Here is a 27,854-nt window from a genome sequence, read left to right on the forward strand (position 1 = left end):
CTTGTTACGGCGGTAGACTCACCGGTCTTAACTCCAAGGAGTTCTCGGATGACTCAGACCATCCCAATAAGTTGTTACAACATTGCACTGAAGCCTTCCATATTCACTGAAGCAGTCTGGGTTGGATCCGGTTTCAAAACCTTGAAGTTTCGACTTGTTTCTATGGGATGCCTCTTGCACAAACGATTCAAACGGATAAAAACAAGAGAAATCATGTTTCAATCATGCTAAGACATATCAGAACTCATAGTTTTTGCTGATACGCGTCTAATGAAGTCAAGAATATCGAAATCCATAATGAAACAGAGATTTTATAAATGATTTTAGAAATAGCAAAAATACGATTTTTTGTACATTTTAACCCAAAATGCTCAAACTTTAACAGCATGTAACTTTTGAACCCCGGGGTTTAGAGAGTTGGTCCAGAAGACTTTTTTTCATGTCTCGGCGAGATCTTTCGAAAAAAGTTGGTCCCGTTCGTGTACATCCTTGGACCAGCTTCCATACAAATTTGCCCATTCTCCTTTACTAAATAACAATTTGACTACCATTTAATCTTTTAAATAGAAATATAAAAAAGGTTTATTCAAGATTTAATGAATTTTACTTCATAATAATATCTTGATCTAAAAAATGAAGGATCAGTAAATTTAATAAAAATCTGAGTCCCGTGAATTATTTACGAAATCAAATCGTTATCGTCGGGACGATTATCGTTATCGTTATTCCGATAATTCTATCGGCGATAATTTTATCGACGATAACGTAAGTTAAATTATATTTAATATATTTCTACAAAATACCGTATTTATTAAAAGAACTCAAATTTTCATTATTTGCAATATGGGAATCAAACGAAGCGAAATTTTACCTGCTTTTTCAATAAAAAAAACTTTAAAACAGTTAAAATATATGCAAAATTTTGAATCGTGTGTCCCATATTGCAAATTTAAAAAAAAATGATTTTTTTTAGAAAAAAACGGTACTTGTGAAAATTTAAGTATTTCATTCAAAAAACTTTAAAACCGTTAAAATACATGCAAAATTTCGAATCGTTTGATATCCATATTGCGAATTATAAAAGATTTAGTATTTTCGAGAAAATACGGTATTTTGTAAAAAAAAATAATATTTCATTCATAAACTCTAAAATAGTGAAATGCATGAAAAATTTCGAATCGTTTGATTTGAAAATTTGAGTAGTTTAAAAAATACGATATTTTGTGATTTTTACCATATTATCAAAAAAATAATTACTAAAAGGAAGCTTGAAAATTCAACATAATTTGGTTGGTTTTAGTCAATTTTAGAAATATATTAAATAAAAGTTATCGTCCGTTATCGTCGATACAATTATCGCCGACAGAATTATCGGAATAACGATAACTATAGATTATCGTTATCGTCCTGACCAGCGATGAAAGAATCATCATCAAAAGAAAATCTTTGAACGCTCATTAAGAGAACAAATCCGAAAGCACTTTGGCTCTCCTTTTTCGCGTACTAAAAATCGGTAAAAGAAAGCTAAAAAATCATCATCTTGATTATTCGGCGGAAGGTCTTTTTCACTACTACACTTGCAAGTGTAACGTCACACGTCGAAAAATAATCTGTCACTTTTTGTGGATGGGCAATATTTGTAAACAAAGATAAATAAATAGTTTTAAGTGGTGCTGACAAGGAAATTCACAAAAAATCATCAACCGATTGATTTTCTTTGAGAAGTTCGGGAGCGATTTTGTTTTGCGTGATTCGTCTTCTCTCTCTTTCGCGGATGAAGAAAGTTCGCAAGCGAAAAAGATTTGTTTGCGATTATTCCATCCCTGGTCCCGTTGATAACGATAATGGTCGTTATCGTTAGACGATAATATTATCGACGATTATTCTATCGATTAACCACCTTGTATTTTGTGTTACTCAAAGCAGGATTTTATTCAATCAAACACACCGTGCACCCCACCCGACCATCTGATTATTATCGTGAGAATCGTAGCCTTCTCCCCTGTAGTATGTACACTGAGCATCGCCCGTGTATTCAACCTCGTGCACACAACTTTACATTCGCATAACGTCGTCGGCCAGTCGTTGAATTGACAGTCGAGACTCTCGCTGTTTGTTGTCTTCTTCTATACACTCTGCGGGTTGATGCGCTAGCACCTAACTTAACAACTACGACCAAGTACGACAAACCCTCTTCTTTATCAGCCCGCAATCAATAGCGATAAAATATGCATGTAATTCATCGTTACGTCAACCTGCCGTGTTTTTCCTCAAGTTATTACTGAAGTGATGTGTGTACCGAAATCGTCGTCGTCGTTGTAAAGTGTACTCATTATCAAAGAAGGCATTCGTCGTCGATTTCCGATAACTTCCATGACAGATGAACACCTTGAGGTGCGATTGCCTTGGTGTGGATCTGTCACTCACTACTGGGATTCTTTCGCGTAGCCACCTTCGATGTCACGTGCGAGCAACATCTGCTTTTGTTTCTTTCTTCCGCTGTTCACCTGGGGGTTTCCTCATAACGTCATGAAATCATCACTCGATTATACATTCAACTTTCAACCGCACGAATGCTGCTGCGGGTTTCACCACCACATTTCGCTGGGTTTCACCAGCATTTCTCACCAAAAAACTGCCTTTACGCACAAACCAGTGACGTCACACGTACTCAACATAAGACATTTCTTCGACAGAACACAATTCACACAACATGAAGCTCGCCAGTGAGTCGTCTGTCATGTAACTCAATTAGAAACCAAAACACCCGCACCGCGTACACACATCCCCTCCTGTAAGCCCGATTGACAGGCTCGACGGACACAAATCAACGCACCCAACCGCACACTTCCGACTGGGGGTTGACCCAGAAATCACGAACAAATCACGCGCGCCGGTGACAATTTTCGCGTTCAATTCAATTCAATTCAATTGTTTTGTCTGTTTATCAACACACTCAGCTTCGAGTGGAGAGAAGAAAAAAAGTTGAATTTTTCAACACGACGGCGAAAAAATTGGATAAAATTGCGGTACCTACGACCGACGGGAGTGAAGTGAACACAGACACACAGACTGTGCTAGGGGTACCCCCTGATGAAGAAGAAACTCTGTGTTGTGTTTGAGAGCGGTGAAAGAGAATAAAGCGTAAACGTCAAAAAGCATGGGTGTGTTTGTGACGGCGGCGAACATCATTCTTATTTTGCACCACAAGCGGCTTTTTTCATTCGCGTGTGAATGTAAATAAAGATGGGTCACAGACAAGTGGACGACGACTTTGGCTAGTTATCATAACAAAAAATCTAATTTTTTTTTTGATTTGGTCCTATAAATATATGAAAGACAATAGTTCATTGGTCCTTTTCAAAAAAAAAAAAAAAAAACTCTGGAAATGGTAGATTTTGTAACATTTTGTAATTCAAAACAACCAAATCTGGCAAAAACCGAAAATTATTTTCCATTTTATCCATTTTATGAAACCACATACAAACAGATTCAAACCATAGAAAACCCGACGTAAATCTCCTTAAAAATTCATTGATCAGCAAATTAACGATCATTTTGATTGATTTGAAAACCACCGAAGTCTTTTACAGCTCATTTACACGCGTTTGACAGTTGTATTCAACAGTTCCTTGTATGTTGACATTTTTTATGGTTTGACTTTTTCAAGCAACTGTCAAAAGCTATAATTGTGTTGCGGTGAATTCAAATTTAGCGTGGTGAATATCCGTGCGTTTTAAACTACAGTTAAATTGTTTGTTTTGTTGTGATGCAGCATATCATGCACCTCAATGAAAAGGAACTAGAATGGTTTTGAAACAAATAGCCCATCCACTCCTTACTAGATGTACATTAACTACACATTCAGTGAGAAATTCAAACTAAACATCGTTTAAAATTCAGCTGCTTTTGCAACTGTGCAAATCAATTTCATTCGTGTTGGTTTCCTTCACCAATACTTCACCGCCGGGTGTTGCACCTTTTCACAGTGAAGTCGGTAAGATTTTATTCCAAAGATATTCAACGCTTGGTAAATACATTTCCATTACAAGTTATAAAATAAAATAAAAACCACTTTGTGAGATTAACGAACATTAATGTTGCAATCCTGGACAAACATTATATAGTTATTTCAATTATGTTGTAATTTTCATACTTAATGCTGAACATCCCTACTGTGTTACAACTACCGATGTGAAAAAGAAAAACATTGAACGACTACGACTGTGATGAACAAAATGCTGGTATGCACCATTCGTTTAAGTTGGAGAGTAACTATAACTAAACGAGACTTTAATAAAAAGGTCCAATGGATTTAATAACCATGCATACGAAAAAAAAATCTGGAGTTTTTTCTGGAGATTTTTAATATTTTTTTGGTTTGGCTGTTTTTTAAACTTCTTTTTTTGTAAGGGACCATCCATAAACCACGTGGACTTTTTTTTGGAAATCTGAAAATCTCAGACCCCCCTCCCCCTAAAGTGTCCACGTGGTTTATGGTCCCTAAGGTCCCTAAGGAGTATTTCGCAAATAGACTTTTCATCGACTTTATTGATTAGGAAGAAACTTTGTCCATCGACTCCTCAGACATTTTGCATTGTTGATTGTTGTTTCCACCATGCAAGTCTCGAAAGTTGTCAAAATTAGCATTTTTACTTTGTTTTCAATAGTGCGCAATCGATTCACCTGGAAATTTTATCTAATCTAATCTAATCTAACCCTAGCGCAGCCAGTCTTTCGAGGGCATCCTGGAGAATGCCTTAGGTTGATTGACGCCTAGCATCTTCTTGTCATTATCAACATTTGCAATGCGCCATTGCATTAACATGCATTGAAACATCACAAACTCCGAAGCGGCCAGGCCAACTGCGTAAAGTTAACCGCAAAGATGATTCGTTGAATTGGATTGAGTTTGAGCACGAGTGTTCAAACAGCAATGCATTTCTGAATCTACAGGGGAGGAAGAAACGTGGAGATCCCACGCTCACGTTCCTGTTAGTTATAGCAATTAATCGTTGGGAGTACCATGCTAAGAAGTTTTGGTGCTCCAGGACCCTCGAGGATGGGACATTGTATTTCCACAAATGCCCTGGACACTATTTGCCGCGGTTATAGCGCCACAACTCGCTCCAATCGATTCACCTGGAAATTTTATGTGAAAAACTGACTTTCGACGAATTTTTGTCCAGCCTCCTTTTGTGTGGCCTAAAAGGTCTTAAATAGGAGCCTAAAAGGTCTTAATGGGTTGACACCCTGTTGATGTACCACCGTGTTTTCCAACCATGTCAAAATTTCATGTAATAAGTAGCTTAACAACTTTTCCTAAGACACCAACGCTTTAAAACAGTGTACCCAACCGGTGAGGAATTCCCCTTGAGGAGGAATTTGGCCATTTCAGGGGGGAATGAGGATGCAATGGAAATCCAATATTGTAAAAACACATAAATACTTAACTGGCACATTCTCAGAAACTTCAATGCATGCCACATTTTTTTTAAATTTATTTGAAATAAGCAGATTTGAATTACTGTGAAAGGCAACAACAGTATTTTCTTAGATTTCATCTTTGAAAGTGTCTTAGCACTCAGCACAGCTGTCAAAACTAAAAAAAATGAATTTTCGTCAGAATTGAAATCGAATTGGAAAGGATACAAGTTTTATATTATTTCGAACATGAGCAGTACCTTTACAATTAGAACATTTTTTGGGTGTTTTGCATTACGGCTATTACGGTTATTATTTTATATTGATTTTTGTATGTTTTTGTTTTTTCTCAAACATGAGAATTCATGCGAGTTAAAAAAATCAAACCTGAGAAGTTTTTGAAAATATTGGAAATATTTGTTAATGAATTTTTCAAAGTTTTGAGATAGATTCGATCATGAGGCATCCTAGTTTTTTTCATTACTGTTTTCAGAATCGGTGAATCTTTGAAAAATAATTTATATTTGAAAAATTTTCTAACCTAACAGATTTTGAATTCAATTATTTTTGTTTTTCATTTGAGAACATTATTTACATAAATTTCTGAGAGTCTTTTCAAGAATATAAACCATGAAAAATAATTTAGTCTCAAAAAGATTTCCAACAACAAATAATAATTTGACCAATTATTTGTTTTATTTATGAAAGATTTGTAAAAAAATGATTTCTGTGACTTTTTTGCTGAATACCGAATTAAGTAAAATGGATCTTTGCATTTGTTTTATTTAGGAACAGTTAAACCACATTTTTGAAAAAATATTTCAATGAACATGATCAGGTAATGAAAATTGGATTTAAAAAAGTGAGCTTTTGCGAGTCTAGAAAAAAAAATCTGAAAACTTTAGTAATCCTATTACCATTAAAGCCAAGTTATAACATTTATGCATTGATACCAATTCTTTCTTTTTTTTTCAATCTAATCAAATTTTATTTGGGCTTGGTTTACACCCTGTAGGTGTGTCACCCTGCATGTCAATAATTTTAAATTGAAGCAACATTCATATACCGCAACTTTACCTAAGACACCATTTTAGTAGGTTGCTTCCTTTTTGCGTTCAAAATTTAGATTTTGAAATATCTACCGAAACACTGGCAGTGTTGGCAAGAAATATAATTTTCAGCACTAAATGTATAATGCCTCTTTTAAAAACTACCGTAAACCGGGGTGACTTTGATAGGATTTCAATTTGTTTTTGGAATATTTTCCAACACGTTAGGTTTTTCTCAAGATTATTATTTTTAAAACATGTACTGGGGTAGGCCACACAAAGTCCATGCACTATTTTGGAAAAAAAAGTTTTCTCAACAGCGTTTAGAAAAATAGTTACGTTAAAAATTCTTAGTTTTAATTCTGGGGTGACTTTGATAGTCATAGTTGTTCTTGTTAAATTCATAATTAAGATGTTCAAACTTTATTTGTACGTTAAATGTACCATCACTAAGGTAGTTGATGTAGTTTTTAAGAAAAAAAATCAATGTTTATATTTAGTTAACTAAGTTTATAAGCTTTTTGACAAAATACATATAATTTCAGGTAAAATTATTAAAAAGTCGGAATTTTACCTGAAATTTGTTAAAACTAGTTTTGTGTATAAAATTATCGATTTATATTGCATTTTATACTGAATTCGAAGAACGAATCACAAGTTTTCACATTTTACATGAAATTTGTTCAACTGAAATTGCCTTTAAATTTGTAGATTTTTTTAAATTGTGTTTCAAAAACACATATTATTTATTATTTACAAACTTATTTAACCTTCTCCTAGTGGAAAATTGTCCAAAGAATCCGAAAATGTATTCCGTTTTCCGATTCAAAATCATGTTCATTGAGAAAATCATGACACTTTGAGAAGTTTAAAATATTGACTTTCATCAACATTTTCATAACTATAGTTAACTAACTTTTTAAACTTTTCAAATTTTTATGAAAAGTTTTTCTTGAGGTACTTTGAACACTTTTCTACCACGGTCAGTATGATTCTAGATCATTCCGTACGATTTTTAATTGTACTCTTCATTTTGCGGAAAAATCGCAAACCTATCAAAGTCACCCCGGCTATCAAAGTCACCCCGTTTTACGGTATCTATATTTTTACAGAAGCATGATAGGACCATGGGGAAAGTTTTAGAGGACATTCTGGACTATACTGTTACGTTGTTAGTTTTTAAATTGAGCACCATACAAATTTCCATACAAATTTGCAGCGCTTTGCGGAAAGCCGGGTCAAAACCAATCGCTCCCAAATTTTGGAAATTGTTTGGGGGCCAAAATGGTTAGTCCATTTTCAAATTTTTCCATATAACTTCAGGCCACCCTAATATGTAATGTTTATAGCAACATTTTTTTTTAAAATTTTGTTGAAATTGAACACATTATTTGATTTATGAAATAATTCTCATATTTCCTAGAAGGGAACTAATTTTAAAATTAAATTCATTGCATGTGACAGAGCAAATCATGCATGTGTTTAAATAACACATTCCTAGTTATGCCGTTCCAACAAGTTACGCATAGGTGCTATCCCTAATCATTGTACGCAAAGCAGAGCTCATAACATTTCGTTTTACAGACCGTTTCCCTGATTTGTCCGAACACTTACACAACATTGTTGATACGGCTGAGATTTGCCGTTTTCCGTGAAAATCACGCCTGATGTGGCGGTCTCCCATGGAAACTTGTGGAGAGTCACGGTGAGAATTGCGTGAGCCTTTTCATTCGACGCTTAGAACCAGCACATTTTCACAGTGTAATTTGTGCTTCGGAAATCATTACCATCAACTTGCGCTCGTGCTCATGACAACATATCCCGAGCCATATGGGCGCGCTCTTCACGTGATGTTATTACAACGGCAGAACTTTGCGCTGAAAGCATGCCTGTTGTGTCGTATTTTCGCACTGATAATGTCATCATTTGCCATTTCCGGACGTTTTCAGCAACGTCGTTAGCGGCTTTTCACGGGAACGTCGCGCACTCTTCCGTTTCCACTTTTGCGTCACACGTTGACGTATTGTTAGGATGTGTTGATCACCAAGCGCATTCGTAACAGTAACAAAAGAATCGTAAAAGGGGAAATTTGCTGGTTTTGTTCTCGTTTTTGACAAATTTAAAATAATATAAATTTTAAATTTCTCAAAAAATGCATAAAATCATTTAAAATTTGAATTGATAAAATTGACCAATCTCCCCTAAAATGTCCTACGCAATTTATGTTCAACATCCGGAGGCGGACTCTTCCCAGTCGGAAAGGACCATCAGCGGGTGAATTGTCAACATCTACAACCAACAACGGAACAGTAACCGAGTCCGGAGATTGACAAAATGACGGAATGGCATTTCGCCGAACGGCTCAACGTTAAAGGTTACTGGCGTAACAGTGATTTCTGCACTCTGCTCTGCTTGTTAACTGGCTTAGAACGAAACCTTTCCCCAGGTTTCGCTTCGTAAACATTTATTTGTTAGCTAAATGTCAGCGGGACACTGTGATTTCGTGTGATATTTTCATTATTTAACATTAGGCCAATGCAAAATTTATGTCTAGTTTTGTTCCATCCCCTTCTTCAAAAATTGATTGGAAATGTTTTCACAAATTCATTGATGTTTTGAAAAATTTCATCCGTCGCCACGGCGTTTTTCTAGAACAAACTTTTCAAGAAATAAATAGTCATCGCAACCTTCAAAAGTGAATTGAAATCTATTTTCTTAGCTTTCAGATGCTTCAAAGAGAAATTTCTACGGAATCTATTTTATAAGTTTTTGGTTTTAAATTCATTTATTATTGTTTGGAAACTTTTAAATAACTTTTCGAATTCAGGAAACTTGTAAAATTTTGTGTTTTATGTGTCATTTATTCATAAAAATGTGTAAAATATAACAAGAAACACAAGAAACAAGAAACAAGAAGTCGTACACTGTTTAGAAATGAAAATAACCATTTAAAGATAATTAATATAATTCCTTGAGCAAACATTGACCAGGTGCATGGATACAAAATATGTTTTGTAATCGAAATTGGTCAATAAATTACTTATGCAAGCCTCAAAAGTCGTATTTTTGATGAGTATATCCAGCTTTTTAAGCGAAAATGGCGTTCGAATGGTGAACGCCCGAAATGTCAAAATCGCGCAGTGGTACCAACATTACGAAAAAAAGTGTGCCATGGCATGACAGCCGCATTTTTTTTTCTAATGTTGGTGCTACTGCGCGATTTTGACATTTCGGACGTTCAACATTCGAACGCCATCTTCGCTTAAAAACCTGGATAAGCAATTACAGCTCAAATCAGGAATTTTTCTGGTACTTTTGTAACCGACCCTCTCCGATTTCAATGAAACTTTTTAGACATGTTATCCTAACCTATAAACAGTCGTGCCTCGGTTTAGCACCGCATATGGGGGATGCAAAACCGAGGCGTGCATAAATGAAGCACAGAGCTTATGGGATTTTGGCTATATGGGAGACATTGGCTATAATCGTATGAAAAATCATGCAAACATCAAAAAATTATAGTGTTTTGGAATGAAATTTCATGAAAATTTTCACAAGAATACGTATTTTTCCTGTATTTTGAAAATGCTTTTTTTTTCTCTAAAGAAACCAAAAATATATTGTTATTGCAATATGGGTATCAAATGATCAGTTTTTTTTTTCATACATTTTGAATGTTAGATCATTTTATTTTTGAAAATGCTCAAAATTTTCAAAAAACTACGAATTTTTGAAAAAAAAAACTCAAAATTTCAGTTTTTACAATATGGGTATCAAACGATAGGGATTTTATCATATATTTCGAATGTAATTACAACATATTTTGAAAACACTCAAAATTTTCACAAAACTACGTATTTTCGAAAAAAAAATACTCAAAATTTCAGTGTTTACAATATGGGTATCAAACGATCGGGATTTTGTCATACATTTCGAATGTAATAGCAACATTTTTTGGAAAAACAAAAAAAAATCACAAAACCACGTATTTTCGAAAAAATACTCAAAATTTCCGTTTTGACAATATGGGTATCAAATGATAGGGATTTTTTCATACATTTAGAATGTAATAACAAAATTTTTGAAAACACTTAAAATTTTCACAAAACTACGCATTTTCGAAAAAAAACTCAAAATTACAGTTTTTACAATATAGGTATCAAATGATCGGGATTTTTTTACACATTTAAAAAGTTATAACGCAAATATATATATTTTTGAGTATTTTCGAAAAATGTTGTTATTTTATTCGAAATGTATGAAAAATCCCGATCGTTTGATACCCATATTCTAAAATCGAAAATTTTGAGTATTTTTTTTAAATACGTAGTTTGTGAAAATTTTTAGTATTTTCAAAAAATGTGGTTATTACATTCGAAATGTATGAAAAAATCCCGATCGTTTGATACCCATATTCTAAAATCGAAAATTTTGAGTATTTTTTTAAAAATACGTAGTTTTGTGAAATTTTTTAGTATTTTCAAAAAATGTGGTTATTACATTCGAAATGTATGAAAAAATCCCGATCGTTTGATACCCATTCTGTAAAAACGGAAATTTTGAGTATTTTTTCGAAAATACGTAGTTTTGTGAAAATTCTGAGTAATTTCAAATAATTTTGAAATTACATTCGAAATGTATGAAAAAATCTCGATCGTTTGATACCCACATTGTAAAAACTGAAATTTTGAGTATTTTTTTCGAAATACGTAGTTTTGTGAAAATTTTGAATATTTTCAAAAAATGTTGTTATTACAATCGAAATGTATGAAAAAATCCCGATCGTTTGATACCCATATTGTAAAAACTGAAATTGTGAGTATTTTTTTCGAAAATACGTAGTTTTGTGAAAATTTTGAGTGTTTTCAAAAAAAAATTACATTTGAAATGTTTGAAAAAATTCCAAGCAATTGATACCCATATTGCAATAACAATAATTTTGAGTATTTTTTCGAGAAACATTGCATTGTGAAAATACAGGAAAAATACGTATTTTTTTGAATATTTTCATGAAATTATAATTTTAATGGATAGCTGACATCATCCCGATTCAAAAACACTATAATTTTTCGATGTTTGCATGATTTTTCATACGATTATAGCCAATGTCTCCCATATAGCCAAAAACCCATAAGGGACCATCCATAAACCACGTGGACACTTTTTTGGAATCTTTTACCCCCCCTCCCCCCCCCTTTGTGGACAATTGTCCATACAAAAAAACTTTTGTATGGATCGTGGACAATCGCCATACCCCCTCCCCCTCCCCCTCTTAAGTGTCCACGTGGTTTATGGGTGGTCCCTAAGCTCTGTGCTTCAGTTAAGCACTGGACCGTGCATAACCGAGGCAGCTGAACGAATCAAAACCGGGGCAGTGCAAAACCGAGGCGTGCAAAACCGGGGCATGACTGTAAACCATTTTTGTGTATATGGAGCCAATTGTACTGGAAAATAACATTTGAGAAGGGTGTAAGTTATTTAAATATTTTTTTTATTTCGTAATTTAAAAGTTACTGTATCTCGAAGCCGTTGCATCCTATCAAAAAGTGGTCAAAGACAAACTAGTAGGAAACTGGACGGGCTTTCTGAAAGAAAAATACACTGAAAGAAAAATACACCCCACTTCCATAATATTTTTCGATTTCAAAGTTTAGAGGTTTAATTTTAAGACGATTTTTCTCCGTTTAAATTTTTGAGGAAAAAGCCTAAGATATTACAAAAACTTACGAAAAATGTTGGATGGTATGTCTCTAAAAAAATACAAAATACAAAAATCGTTTACAAAAACTGTATTTTTGAAAAGTTATCTAAACGTTAAAATTGTCAAAAACCAATAGTGGGAATCGATTCTTGAGACAAATTTACATAAAAGTCTCCATATTGACCATTGTCCTATGTCCCATTCTTGCGAAGATACAGCAGCTTTGAAAATAAAAATGTTGAAAAAATAGGAATTTTGCCCATTTTTTATGGTATCAATATTATTTTTACCGGAAACCTTGTCAATTTTCCCATAAATATAACGCAAATCGATTTAGTGTACTCAAAAAATAAATGCTTTAAACCAAATGTTATCGTTTGATGATTCAAAATCGTGAATTTGTTCTAGGTTCAAATTCCCTTCCAGTAACAAATCCAAAAGTAACACTTTTCTCTCGTGACCAGCACCGATTTCGGCCATCCAAACAGTCTTGTACACTATGTAGAACCCAGCGAATAAACCCGCATGCTAAAACTTTTCCCCCGCGCTCTCAAGGGGCATCGCGCACTATCCCGTGTATATGTATATATTATAACTAACGTGCACAAATCATGGCTAAATTGAGTTAAAGTAGATCTACACTACATACTGTCTGTATGTTCTCTGGGTGATGGGACAGGACGGGACGGGAGCATTTATTCTCACATAAATCTTCATCAACAGCTCCTCACCAGAGTCCGTCGATGCGGTCGACCGTTGCTGGCCGTTGCTCATGGAGCAGGAGATGCAAATTTATGTAGAAAAGATAATTTGTGAAATTACATGAAATCGTTGAGATAATCACATCAAAGCTCATTGAAGTTTTCCTGATGATGTAACAAAAAATGTAGATTTCTTCAAATTAAGCGACGTATTGGAATTTGGACAAACATTTTGTCTGTGACCCAAATCCTTGTCCTGTCACCCTGTCACAATATAATTCCGCATAAACTATACTACCAGTACCTACAAACACATATTCGAGTAGGCCCCACTTTCCCTCCTCTATGTTAGCCAAAATATCCAACGTTAGTGAATGTTGGACACGAATTTGCAGCAAATTTTACTCCCCGGCCAGAATAACACCATCAGCAGCAGCTTAAGGGGAGGAACGGCATAAAGTGGCCCAGCTCGCTGCTAGGCTGAATAAATAGAATTATCACCCCGAACTTGAAATGAGATTCCGGACTTCCAGGCGGGTTCCGAACCTAGGCCAATGCCGTTTGGCACATTTATGGAGGGGCTGCCGGATGTGTTGTGTCGTGAGCAAATGTAATTATCATCACGGAGGTTATTTCCTGAGGGGGTCAACGTAATGAAGAGCTTTGGAAGTTGAGGGGGTCGGCAGGATTAACTTGTTCTTACACTTGACCTTGCGGTGATTGATGGTTCTACAAATATTTATTATTATATGATTTAAAAAATATTAAAATTAGAAAAATCAACGATTTTAAGGAAAACACAGTTTGTCACAAAAATAAACTATTGACTCAACATGCTGCGAATCAAAACAATACCGTCTACAATCACGAATTGCTTCCCTTCCCCACATTGACGCGCCTCTTTCTTCTAGCGAAAAAAGGTTCAAATAATTTCGAGCCATTACAAATTCATTCAAGATTAGGGCCAACTAATTGAAAAAAGTCAATCACATTATAAAACATGCATTTCATCCATTTTAATTACACAGTACCTTAAAAGTGACAAACTGTTAATGGGAAAGCAATCGTACCACATCACTTCATTCATTATTAAAATCCTCGTTAAATGCCAGTGCTTAACTGGCTCAAATGACGACAAATAACAATATCAACAGCAATCAACCCAACTATAGGCCAAGGACGCTTTTAATAAAATAATATTCCCACTAATTCATGTTCGAGCGCGATTCGAAAAAAAAAAACTAAATAAAAAATCAAATCGCTTTCCGATTGCCATCACCAACTCCAAATAGAACAATTGCGTGCCAATGAAGGGAGGGACAGACTACCTTTTATTTTTGTTTTGTTTTTAGGTTTCGAGAGACAGCCGCCAGATTAAACCTGCATAATTTATCAATCCAAACCGAATCACGGAACTTCCCGCTCTGTTTTCAAGTGAGCTTTTAAAGGGGTAAGCTTTAGTCGGAGAAATCCGCCCGACGCCGCTATTAATATTGATGTGCTGAAAAATGTGCTGAGTATCGATTCATTTGGGATGGGGGTGTGGGAAAATTGGGATGGGTGGAAAAAGCCAACAGAAAAACAAAAACATTGATCGACACTTTTTCGAGCTTTCGTACATCCTCTTCAGAGCTACAGTTTCAATGAGGAAAAATGAGGGAGTGATCACTTAGCAGTGAGTTTTAGGTTTTCTGACTTGAAAAAAAAATATTCAAAAAATCTAATTGAGAAATAACCAATTCTTAAGGAATGAAATTTAAGTCAATAAAACATTCAAAGGAAAAGGAGAAACAAGAAAAGTCAACCGACCAATCGACCCGAGAATGACATACATGGTGGGGGTGGGCGGATGTTATCCTCTCCCCGGGCACAGGCTTTGTCATTCCGATGGCAAATTGTTGTATACGTTGCCAATTGTTGTAGTACTATAATTATGGTGCGGCTACATTGGCTGGCTGGCTTGAGCTGGATATCCGATATTGGCTCGAATCGTAGTATAGATCTAGACACATATTCGACTAAATTTTGGTTGGGGAAAAAACAAGAGCCACCGCCAACAATCATCAACAGCTTGCTAGGATTTGGAGTGTTTAATCAATAGCGGTGGTGGTTTTGAGATCAGGACTTGAGGTTCGATTGCGAAGGTTTCGACGATTTCTGAATGATAGTTTAAAAGGATAGTTTTTTTCTATTTTTTTTCCATATCGAATTGAACCTTTGAGATTATTTCAAAGTAGTTTTCAAGTACAGTCCAGACTCAATTATCCGAAGGCCTTGGCAAAATTTCACTTCGGATAATCGAATCTTCGGATTACGAATCACAAACAAAATTTCTTTGTCATATTTTTGATTGTCAAGCTTAAGTATAACCCATAAACTACGCTAAAGTAATTAAGAATTGATGATGAAATGTTGAAAAAATCGTTATTTAGACTTAATCAAGTATTAAAATTTGACCAAAAATGGGAAAATAAAAAAAAATATGACAATTTTTTTGGTCATGATTCGATTATCCGAAGTCCCATACAAACCTTCGGATAATCGAATTTCGGATAATCGAAATCGAAATATTTTTGCAATTCTGTTGTGAAACTAACCAATTTTTTTGTCATTGAAAGAGATGATACGGTTTACATTTCCATCCGTTTCAGCATAGTTTTGTTGCTGAAATGTGTTACTTTTCAGCACGGTTTTGAAGTCATGTGTTTTTTTGTGTTTTCCTGGTATTTTAACTCATTTGTTTTGTATTACTCTCATAAAATTTACCTTTATAGTCAAAAAAAAAAGAGTCATCGGTTTCCTTCAAGGACTTGAAAATCAAGCATATTTCTTCCGTGGCTTGAACCAGATTCTTGGTTTGCCAATCTTGAAACCTCTTGTAGGCAGCTTCATTCAGCGCTTTCGATTTTTCCGGAATGTCTATAGGACAGTCATAATCTGTTTCGGACTCTCTTATCCTTCTTCAGATCTTGGGAAAATCAACTTGACTAGACTATGGCAAAAAAGTATGACAAAACTAGCTAATTCAGAAGTCACAGGCAGACCTTCATTGGATAGCATTGCCAATCCATGAGGGCTTGAGACCCCAAGTTCATGCTTCCCAACAAAATTAGACTGCGCGTTTTTTTATAATTCTGCACGTCAATGTATTTTGTTTTTTTTTTGGAAACAATACAATTGCCTTGTTAACATAGTTTTGAAATTAATACGTTTAAAGAATATTCACAAGTAGGGAAATAACACGACTGTTTTCCATATCAAAACTTTGCCAATATAAAATGAAATATGTATGAAATCAAATTTTTAAATTTACCGCATTTGTTGATTTTGTAAAAAAGGAGAAGATTTCATTTAAATGACCCAGAAAGGAAATTCCTAACAAATAATCATTCTGAAATCTTCCCGTTATTTGCAAGCAGAGAGAAGTTTGAGCAACGATAAACATATTTTTGTTTTAAAAATATATTGCAAAGAAGACAACATTTAGTATTTTTCGAGAATTTAAAATTCTGTAAAAGATGACTAAAGATCTAAAGGAATAGAAATTTCTTTTGTTTTATAGCTTATAATTGCCTTTGTGCTCTCTTGTACTAAGCTTACTGGTTTCCCTTTCTAGTTAGCACGAGAGAACACAGAGGCATCGATGTGTTTTTACATATTTTCGGAGAGATTTTTTCTCATTTTACAAAGAATCTCAACCTTATGGTTTGTACTCAAATTTATCCACTTATTCTTCAATTTTCAAAAGAAAGTAAAATCATCGAATCTGTAAAATAGATCTGAGAAAATAACAATATAGAATTTGTAATTTTAAAATATCTTTTAATTTTCCCTTCTTATCTTCGGTAGCGAATCAAAGCTTGATGTGCTAAATCAAACTTATGTGCCACAAACAAACTGCAAGGAAATTTAAATGAATTTGATAAATAAAATTATGAAAATTCCTAACACTCTCATTAAAAAAAATAAGGTATCAATTATTTTATCTTGATTGAAATTGAAAAAGAAAGAAATTTGCAATAAAAAAATAATACCTGAGGGATTTTTTTTCTTTTTAACTTAAAGTTATGTTTAAAATGTTTTATATTTATAAAACAAGAAGGAAAGTTCTCTTTAAAACAATAAGGGAGCGTTATTTTATTACGTAATGCAAAAAATGGATTTTAGGACCCCGCCTCCTTGTAAGAAAATTTCCATTCAAATTAAAAAAATGTTATACGGAGCGTAACACGGCCTTCGATTTAAGCCTTTTGATATGTAAGTCGTTACTTGAAAAATAAAAAAAAAAATATTTTTTTAGAGTTTCGAAAAAAATTATGAGCATCACTTTTTAACAATAAAAGTCGGAGCAAAACTTTTAAAACAAATATTTTCAGTTTAAAAAATACGACTAGATTTACTTCGAAATATTCGGACATTTTGAAAAGTTAGTCATGATTTTAAAAATCTGAAAATGTTTTATTCAAAAGGTTGGGAAAATTTCACATGAGTTTCATTTTCAACATAGGATCAACAGTTTATACATTTGATTTTTTTTTCATATTTTTTATGATCACGACTTACATTTCAAAACGGTTTTGCTGTCGTGATTGTTTGAATCTGAAAATGTTTTTTTAGATGAGAAAATTTTACGAGTTTCACTATCTAACATTAACAGTTTGATTAAAACTCTTCAAGATATCATCGATTGAAAATTGAGGGCAGAATGCACTTAAAAAACTCATTTTTCGTAATTTTCATTCTTTAAAAGGCCACATCTTAGTAACCTTAGGTTGGAGCAACAATGCCCAAAAAGAAAATGGTAGAGAAATTTCTCAGCTTTGCAATAAGAATGGATTTGACTCGAAAATTGTGCTTTTAATAAAAAAAAGTACTCATTGATTTCAAATTCAAGTTTATATTAAAAAACATAATTTTGAAATTCCTAAACGATCAGAAAATCCCTTCTCAAGATACAGATTTTATAATATTAGCATAGAATTTTTTATGTAGAAACTAATGATGGAGAAACTAATGATGCAAAATGGCTAAGGATTCGATGGATCGATGGTTTCATCCAAATCAAAATACCTAAATAATAAATAATATTGGAGTGAAATTCTATAGAACTTCAACTTTAAAAGCGGGAATATAGAATTGTAATAGTAGTTTATGCAACAAGTGGCAAAAAGATGATTTTTTCAGCACGAGTCGTACATTTATCCAACGAGGTTCACCGAGTTGGATAAATACGATAAGTGCTGAAAAAATCAAGTTTTGCAACGAGTTCCATACAGCATTTTTTGCAATTCCAAAAAACACCCATTAAGTGAAAGTGAAATTTTAAGTCAAATTTTAATGTATTTTGTCAATAAATCGTTTGCATCAAAAAAAATGTTGAAAAGTGCTACTTTTCGAAACAAGTGCTGAAAAGTTCAACTTTTCAGCACCCATTTCAGTGCTGAAAAGTAGAACTTTTCAGCATTTATTTTGAAAAGTGTTACTATTCGATTCTGTTATTTTTGGTACAGAAAAGTAGGCTTTTTCGTCGTTCAAGAATGACAGGAAAAGTAAGTAGTTTCACGACGGAATTGCAAAAATATATTTTTTACAACGTCACGAAGATATTTTTCTGAAAAATTTCCGGAACACACACAGGCGGGTACATTACATATCAAATTTCTCTGAACAAAATTGGCAAACATGTTAAAAAAATAATGTTATTTTTTTTACATAAAATAAGATACTCCTCAAATATTAAGATATACGAGAAACGGCAACAACAGTTGCTAATTGTTACCAAATAATTTTGAAAAAATATGTTCAATAGTAAAACAGATTAAAATACAGAATATATAGTTTCGAAGTATGTTTGTTTAAGTAATTTTAACTAATTTACTTCAAGCGTTCCACTTATTTGGCTTCAATATTCTAAAATTGGGTCTCGTGGCGCAGGGGTAGCGGCTTCGGCTGCCGATCCCGATGATGCTATGAGACGCGGGTTCGATTCCCGCCTTATCCACTGAGCTTCTATCGGATGGTGAAGTAAAACGTCGGTCCCGGTTTCTCCTGTCTCGTAGAGGCGCTGGAGCAGAAATCCCACGTTAGAGGAAGGCCATGCCCCGGGGGGCGTAGTGCCAATAGTTTCAATAGTTTCATTCTAAAATTGAAATGTTTTACAAGCTGTGATATCTTAACAATACAAATTCATTAGAAAACATAAATTTAAGAAAAATATATTTATTTTCCTTCTTGTAGAGTATCTACTTATCTATCATTTATCTAGTTCAAAAGATTGTATGATTTTTAAGGGAAATTTTAAAAGCGTATTATCTGGTTTCCAGATAATTGATAAACAGATAGAAAAAATAATAATTGTGACAAACAAATTTTACAAGCATGATTTTTGTTTCTACAATTTTGTTACTCTGCGAAACACTTCTCTATCAAGTGACATGGAGAAATAACACTAAAAATTTCAGCACAACAACACTCCCTCATGTTCGACATTTTCGCTCAACATCACTTCAGTGCCTCGCTGACAAAACTGGACAGGAAATGTGAGCATGAAAAACGACAACCATTGTGACAAGCAGCCTGCCTCCATCCCCATAAAAAAAGAAATCCTTTTTGCCGTGTCAATTTCGCCCGCGCCTGTACATAAATGCATTCGATGCGCAAAAGTGACGTATGTCTGTGTGTGCATCACACAAACACACACGTACAGAATTTAATAAATATCGATTATAGGCGGAATTCCGTCGGGCCAATTGCTTCCGAATCCGGAGTGGGGGGACACCACCGCCGGAAATGCTGACCTTGCCACCCCGTTCCGGTGAGTGACAGAGTGATGCAGTGCTAAAGTTTGGGACCTTTGAGCTTTTGGTGGGAATAAATTGATTTTGGTACTTTTTTCTTCTCACAGAGATGATGCAGATTCGTTTTGAAGAGCTCAATAAGGATGAAAAAGTTGAATCGACTCACCTGAAAAGAGAAAGGAAAAAGGAGGAAAATTAATTAAGTGATCAAACCTTCAAAAACAAAATATCTTTTTTTTCAGATTTGCATTTGAATGAGACACTCTTAAAGACTCATTTGCAAGACATTTATGATCTGCTAGTGAATTTTATCTCCTTTGCGGTTATTCAAAAACAAAATAAAGGGAGAATTAATAATTAATAATGGAAAAAAAATAAAAAGAAACAGTTAAAAAATAGAGGATTTGCCATGAAAGTTACTCAATCTTTCGAATTGAATAGCCTTAAAACTTAAACTATTAAAATGGAAACAAATTGCTTAAATAGAAAAAAAACCCGATTTAATCCCACCTGGGGTGAGAAGGAGCCTTTCTTACTAAAGAATATAACAATGGTAGAACTTTTTTCAATTCATAACATCCACTTTGTTTATTTATAACGTCAGCACAAAAGAAAGTCTTATGATGAAAGCAAAGTATTATAAATGATATGATTTCCAAAAGAAATAAAAAACGCAATTTTCACCAAAAGAAAATATTCAATCGTACAATATGCTTGTACGTTTGTAACCAAACAAGCGTTTATGCCAAACGCGATCATAGCAAGCTTCCCATGCGCCATTGACAATGCACACCGCGGTTTTGGTTTTTAGCTTCGGTGAAACGCGTGTGCCGCAGGAAGCTAGCCTAAGAAGCTTCTAAGAAAGTGACAGAGTCAGAGATAGCTATTTTCAACAACCGCACCACTACACACTCAATCGCGAGAACCTTAGGTAGAAAGCCATTGGCGTCGCCAGCATTGAAAACTTTGAAAACGATATAAACGATGAAAGCTTGGAAAGCTCCTATTGAAATCCAATGAACCCTGTTAGATAAACTTACGACAAATGAAGTCTACATTTAGGCGTTTTTAAGAGCGCACGGGAAACAAATTGATTGTAGCCGGATGAATGTCCTATGTCACAAAAGTTTTGAATAAACATTGGACAGATATGCAAAAACGGACAGTGCAAAAGAAACCGAAAAGCTACGATATCTTACATGTTGTAGAAAACATCGGTAGACAAGCTACTACAAAACGAGTATAAATCGAGCCTCAAAATATATGCGCCAGCATTCTCGCGCCAGTATTCGAAGCTCAACTTGACAACTTGTCGACTTAGCGACGAAGCGTCGAAAATCGATGCAGTGTGATTTTTTGACGATTTTTCCGATTAAAATTCACGCTGAATCGACATATTTACGAAGATGGAAATGACGTCCTGGCTTAAAGTAAAACCTATACCTTTCTTTAGTAAGAAAGGCAAAAAGTAAATCGTTCTAAAAATGATCGGGATTGCCGATCGATGTCAAATTTGTTTCAGATGCTCACTCATGGTCTGTACTATGAATGTAGCAAGAAATTTTGAATAAAATCAGAAATGAAAAACGTTGGTGAAGGTCACCAGGTGGGCTTTTACCTATTTTTGGGATTTTTTTCTTTGGTAGGTTAATCAAATGGCTCTAACTCCAGAACCAGATTATGGATCTGGATGAAAATTTGGGAGGTTGTAGAGCTCGAAAATGCAATTTTGAGATAAATAAAAATATGAAAATGAAAAAAATTTACCATATTTTCATTTGAAAACTGTGTATTTTGTTGAAAAGTCTGGCCGCATCCGAAAACAGATGGATATTTCGAAATTTGCGTGGCAACTCGCCCAGGTTCAGCACACTAGCTTTCATCTGCACTCAGAAAAATCGAAATCGGATTTATGGGAGCTGAGAACGGCGCGACACAAAATTTTGCAAAATTTTACCACATACGAACATCACTCGACCTCCACGGAATTTATTTTCTCAAAATTCGAGGATTCGAGATAGACGAGTTCTGTCAAGGTGAATCGATAGAGCGTCGAAAATCGATGCAGTGTGATTTTTGACGATTTTTCCGATTAAAATTCACGCTGAATCGACATATTTACGAAGATGGAAATGACGTCCTGGCTTAAAGTAAAACCTATACCTTTCTTTAGTAAGAAAGGCAAAAAGTAAATCGTTCTAAAAAATGATCGGGATTGCCGATCGATGTCAAATTTGTTTCAGATGCTCACTCATGGTCTGTACTATGAATGTAGCAAGAAATTTTGAATAAAATCAGAAATGAAAAACGTTGGTGAAGGTCACCAGGTGGGCTTTTACATTTTTTTTTGGGTTTTTTTTTCTTTTGGTAGGTTAATCAAATGGCTCTAACTCCAGAACCAGATTATGGATCTGGATGAAAATTTGGGAGGTTGTAGAGCTCGAAAAATGCAATTTTTGAGATAAATAAAAAATATGAAAATGAAAAAAAATTACCATATTTTCATTTGAAAACTGTGTATTTTGTTGAAAAGTCTGGCCGCATCCGAAAACAGATGGATATTTCGAAATTTGCGTGGCAACTCGCCCAGGTTCAGCACACTAGCTTTCATCTGCACTCAGAAAATCGAAATCGGATTTATGGGAGCTGAGAACGGCGCGACACAAAATTTTGCAAAATTTTACCACATACGAACATCACTCGACCTCCACGGAATTTATTTTCTCAAAATTCGAGGATTCGAGATAGACGAGTTCTGTCAAGGTGAATCGATAGAGCGTCGAAAATCGATGCAGTGTGATTTTTTGACGATTTTTCCGATTAAAATTCACGCTGAATCGACATATTTACGAAGATGGAAATGACGTCCTGGCTTAAAGTAAAACCTATACCTTTCTTTAGTAAGAAAGGCAAAATAAACAAAAAAGAAAGCTGACAGTCGAAGGTTGATGGAACTATTTTCTTGGGTGCAACCACATAAATCTCCTCCTTCGCTTGAATTCGATCGGAAACGGAAAGACCTTTTCGCAGTTCAGTGGAAAGAAGAGACGGTTCTGCAGACAGAACGTTTTATGTACCGGAAATACCGGTATCTGTGTCGACTGTTTCTTAGCTGCAGTGAAAACCACCAAACGAACAACCCACAAACACAGACAGAGCAGTGATATATCGACTTTCACCTTGAACTAGTTTGAACTGGTGTGGTGTTTGATGAAGTTCGATTGGAAGTCAAAACAAAAGTCTCGATTGCGGGAAGCGATGTCGATTAGAGAGGAATAATAATTAAATCTGTCATTTATTGATAATTAAAAAGTAATCGTTGAAAATTGATATTTACGAACTTCGAAGGAAATTGATACTTTGGTGATTTTGTCATGTCATGATTGTCTATTCCTAAACATTTTTTTCCGAAAAGTTGAGAAAATTTCCAACAAAATTGCCTAAGAAACAATCGAGATTGGATGCAAATAAAAGAAAAAGAGACAAGAAAATTTGAGTTATTTAAGTCTCATCCAAACAGCCTTTTAATTTCTAGTGGCAATATCTTAGAAATAAATGGTCCTATTTTCAATGCAAACAAATGAAACATTAGTCAAATTTTCTGATAATTTCGATTTTTTTTTTTAATTTTAATCAACTCTGGCTCTGGCAACTTGGCGTAACATTGAATCTTTGACCTTTCTGAAATATTAGTCTAGTTTCTTTTTCTAATTAAAATGGGTCATTCTCCGCCAACTCACACAGCAGTTGCCCTGACCCCTCGTGAAACTTTGCTCTAAGCGGTAATTTTGGTCGCCCGATTTGATAGCGTACTCCAAATTTCGAAAAAAACGCATTTTTTCAAAAAAAAAAGAGTTAAAAAATAGTTTTAAAATCGCGGCAATTATCCGTTACTCAACTGTCAAAAATCGTGATACATGTCATTTTATGGGAAATTTAATGTTCTTTTCGAATCTGAAATAACCCAGAAGGTTATTTCTTCAATTAGAATAAAATTTTACATTTAAAAAATTACTTGTTTTTTGTAACTTTGTGAAGTTATTTTTTTAGAGTGTGTGTTCTACAAAAAATCCCCACATACAAGCAGTGCACGAGCCACAAAGTCCAAAGGGTCATTTTTATGCAAAATTTGCAGAAACTTAAAAAAAATATTTCAAAGCTCACGATTGAGTTTAAGGGATTTAAAATCCGAAAATATGATAAAAAATGGACAAAATCATCACATTTAAAAAAAAAATTTTTTTGTAAAATTCTGATAACTAGTAAAGAATACATACAAATCCCGTAACCACGTGGGCACTGGGGGCTATGGCGATTGTCCACGCTCCATATAAAAAGTTTTTGTATGGAAAATTGTCCACGAGGGGGGAATGAGATTTCCAAAAAAGTGTCCACGTGGTTTGTGGATGGTCCCTTATGTTTATATATATTTTTTTTTGTTTTTGTCTGTTCTACAACTTTTTTTTGATTTTATTGTTACACTCTAAAAAATAACCCTGCAAAATTGCAAAAAATACGTAAAGAAAATATTTGTTTTTAATGAAAAAATTACCCTTCTGGGCTATTTCAACTTTTCCGGGGCAACTTTTTCCAATTTTCTGTGAGTTAGCGGAGAATCACCAAAATATTACTTATAAGTTATAATTTTTGTATGGGCAGCTGTCAATCTTGTATGGAGCCTTTGGATGAAGGAACCAATGACACAAAATGGCTTATTTGGTCCTCAATAAATTTGAGCTTATTCAAAACATATTAATAAATTTTATTTCCAGTTTTGATGGAATTGCAAATTTAAGGGTTGAAAAAGTGTAATTTCAAGCATTTGTTTAACCCTTAAATTAGATATTCATTTTTAACATTAAGTTGTAGTTCAAAATTACCTTACTCTACAGCAGGGTTGACCAAAGTATGGCCCGCGGGCTAAATGTGGCCTGCGAGGTGATTGTTTGGGGCCCGCGGACCCGTTTTGAATAATCATGTAAGATGGCCCTTTTGCCATACGTAAAGTGATTTTTTTTAAATGAAGCTTTATTGTTGATCTTTTTTTTGTTAACAAAATCTAGTGACATCAATATTTTGTTCAAAAAATTTTCTCATTGAAACAATTTTACACGTTTTAATGAAGTGGAAATAGTTCATTCCGTTGTACATCAAACGTGCTTGGAAACACGTTATAAAACGTTCAAATTTGATTTAGTAGAAAACTGTAATAATGAATAAAAATATATAAGTAATCCATATTAATTTACAAGTAATAATACACTTTTTATATGACTGAGCCTCAAATTAATGTTGCACTATGAAATCTCGGTGTTTGAACTCATGACATTTCGATAACAAATCTGAGCGGCTGACCAAAATTTATGTAAATTTTATTGAAATTGGAGAGATAATTGTTGGAAAAAAACTATCGCATCGATTTTTTATTAGTTGAACTTGCATTTAAAATAAAATTACGCCATAACATGGATTTTTCAAAGTTTATGTCACTATTACCAATTTCATTTGAAAAAAATATTCGCAGCGGCATAAAATATTTCATGTTTTGTTGTGGCAAGAAAAATACAATGAAAAGATTATGAATAATAATGCTTTGCTGATGGAAAATTGTCATTTTCTGTTTTTTTGTTGACGAAAATGTCCAAAAACAATAAATGAAATTTCTAAAAAAAATTAACTTATAGAAGCAAGCATTCTTCTTATTGATTGAAATAATGTGATTTCATTATTTAAATAAACATTTTTTCACACTTGGCCCGCAAGCTCATGTGAGCTTCAGATTTGGCAAGCCATTCAAAAACTTTGGGCACCCCTGCTTTACAGTCTCGCCAGCCATACAAGGTGAAAGTCACCGTGACAGTTAATCACGCAAGTCCAACTAGAACAACAGAAAGAATGAGTGCCGCAAGGTGTAAATTAAAATCGAATCACCTTGAAAACCAGTCACCGCCATAACTCATAGACTTCTTAAAGCAGCAACACTGCTCACACGCCCACTTTTTCTCGGGAGGACACTCTTACTCTGCGTAGGAACGAGAGCTTGTGCCAGTGACATTTAAATAGAATTAACTCTTTTGCGGCACTTTCCCGGTGTGTACTCGCTGCCGTGACAGTTTGTAATTATATACTTTGCCACACGTTTCTCATAAATTCTTTGAAAAAGAAGAGGGTTTGGTTGGGGTCTGTTGAGTTATTGCCATTTACATCGTGAAATATCTTTTTGCTGAAACCGTGAATTATAATAAAAATTTCAAGTTGCTTAAAATTATTATTCACGGTTTCCAGAAACCTCAAGTTTAATATTCACAATTCAACCTTATGATCATCTCTTCCAGCAATCATCACCAATCAGATTACTTCACAAGTCGAAAATCCCCCACCAAAAGTGTTCTGACAATTCTGAATGATGCTGCCCGGGTATATTCCCTCCCAACGGAATTGGCGTGACTGTCATCCGTGTCGCGCGAGCAAATTGGATTAAATTTGTGGCTGCCATGAAACCGTCAATGCTCCCAACGGCATAAGTCCGCGGTCCGCGAGTTCCTCCACGGTGAAGTGCAATAAATTACAGTTTGACATTCCTGGCCATCAGTCATTTTCTCCAAGTTCATGTAATTTCGACATTTTTTTTTCTCAAGAGGATTTCCACGAAAGCTCGTTTGGAACGTGGCGATGAAATTTTTATTGTTTTTTCCGCTCATTTTTTCGGGGTTGTTCTGATTACCCTTCCCCTTTTCGAACGAGCTTTGACTTTCCTGTAGGGCTTTTTTTTGGTTGGTTCTCACTTTTATTATCGTCTAAAATTAATCACGGCTCGTTGCCTTCATGCCCAATTGTACGGTGTGCACGAGATCCACGTGTTCAACACCCTTTTACCTTGACCTAGGTGGGGGTGAGCGAGACTTGGGCCTGGTGTACGGAGGTCATATTCTGGCAAAAAAAGGGGTAGCCATTAGAGTAGCCGCTCGAAGGGTTTGGGACAGTGGGAAAAACCAAAATTGAAAGCTGTCGCAGTTTTAGTGATTAAATTGGATTTTTACCCGTTTTCGTCATTTTGCCGTTTTTGCGCGCGGTGCGTCAGAAACACAGTTTTTATGTTCAAAAAATCATATCTCCGAATCGTGTTAAAGGATATTCACAATTTTTGGATATATTATGTAAAATATTACAAAGAATCAGAACAAAATATTTTCAGATATGAGCTCTTTGGTCCCGAGACCTACAAATTAGCAAATGAAATTGTCAAAGGACCTTTTTCAAATATTCAGCTCCTTTAGAAACCCTAGTAATAACCTTTCATTTGAATCGTAGCGCTCTAAAATTGGTTCAGCCATTCCGGAGATATGATGTTTTCAGCAATTCCATTTGAAAAGAGCCTAAACCGAAAAAAAGTTCTCCGATCGGGCTCAACATTTTTCTGGGGTTTTCTTGGGTACCAATATTTTCGTAATTAAAATACGCATCTTTTGGTACCCTAACATGTATAGGTCATCGCTGAAATTTTCAAGTTATTGCAGTTTTAGTGAAAAAGTTGATTTTTTGCCGATTTCGTCATTTTCCTGTTTTTGCGCGCGGTGCGTCGAAAAACTCAGTTTTTATTTTCAAAAAATCATATCTCGGAAACGTACGGTTCGACATCGCCAATTTTTAATACGATATGTGAAATTTTCCGAGGAATCCGATAAAAATATTTTCAGACATAGGCTCTTTGGTCCACACACGGTCAAAACGCCATTTTAAGTTTTCATACGACTTTTTCAAATTTTTAGCTAGATTTTTTAAACTTCTTACAATTTGAAACTTCTTAGAACCTTTCTTTTGTGTCTAAGACAGCTAAAATCGGATGAAATGACGCGGAGATGTGATTTTTTTTTAAAAAGTGGTTTTTGCGAAAAATTACGAAGATTGTCATTTTTTGAACCACCCTAGCACGATGTAGATCACCCTAATGGCCAAACAAAAAATACGGGTCGAATTATTTTGGCCAAGGAACCCCCAGAAAAAGCCCGATCGGAGAACTTTTTTTTCGGTTTAGGCTCTTTTCAAATGGAATTGCTGTTTTGAAAGATGTGATTTTTGCAAAAATCGACGAAAAATGTTATTCTTTGGAGCACCCTATTTCGGATGGGTGCACTTTAATCGCATTAAAAAACATCGGGTTGTATTTCATTGGCCAAGGAGC

At 34.6% G+C, this 27,854-nt stretch overlaps 1 protein-coding gene across 14 annotated transcripts in view; it reads right to left on the reverse strand.

The window, feature by feature from the left end:
- LOC6038130 (probable phospholipid-transporting ATPase IA) overlaps positions 1 to 27,854 on the reverse strand; it is a 158,512-nt gene that overhangs the window by 86,228 nt on the left and 44,430 nt on the right. The window contains exon 1 of one of the 14 annotated variants that reach the window (XM_038250601.1): positions 2,629 to 3,056. The exons of 11 other annotated variants lie outside the window; for them this stretch is intronic. The gene's annotated coding sequence lies outside the window, so the exon portion shown is untranslated. Of the gene's footprint in view, positions 1 to 2,427; positions 3,057 to 27,854 lie in introns of those variants that run through there. 2 more of the 14 variants (XM_038250600.1, XM_038250599.1) reach the window with 2 other exon arrangements.

Source organism: Culex quinquefasciatus, chromosome 2, assembly GCF_015732765.1.
Source record: "Culex quinquefasciatus strain JHB chromosome 2, VPISU_Cqui_1.0_pri_paternal, whole genome shotgun sequence".
Taxonomy (NCBI): Eukaryota; Metazoa; Arthropoda; class Insecta; order Diptera; family Culicidae; genus Culex; species Culex quinquefasciatus.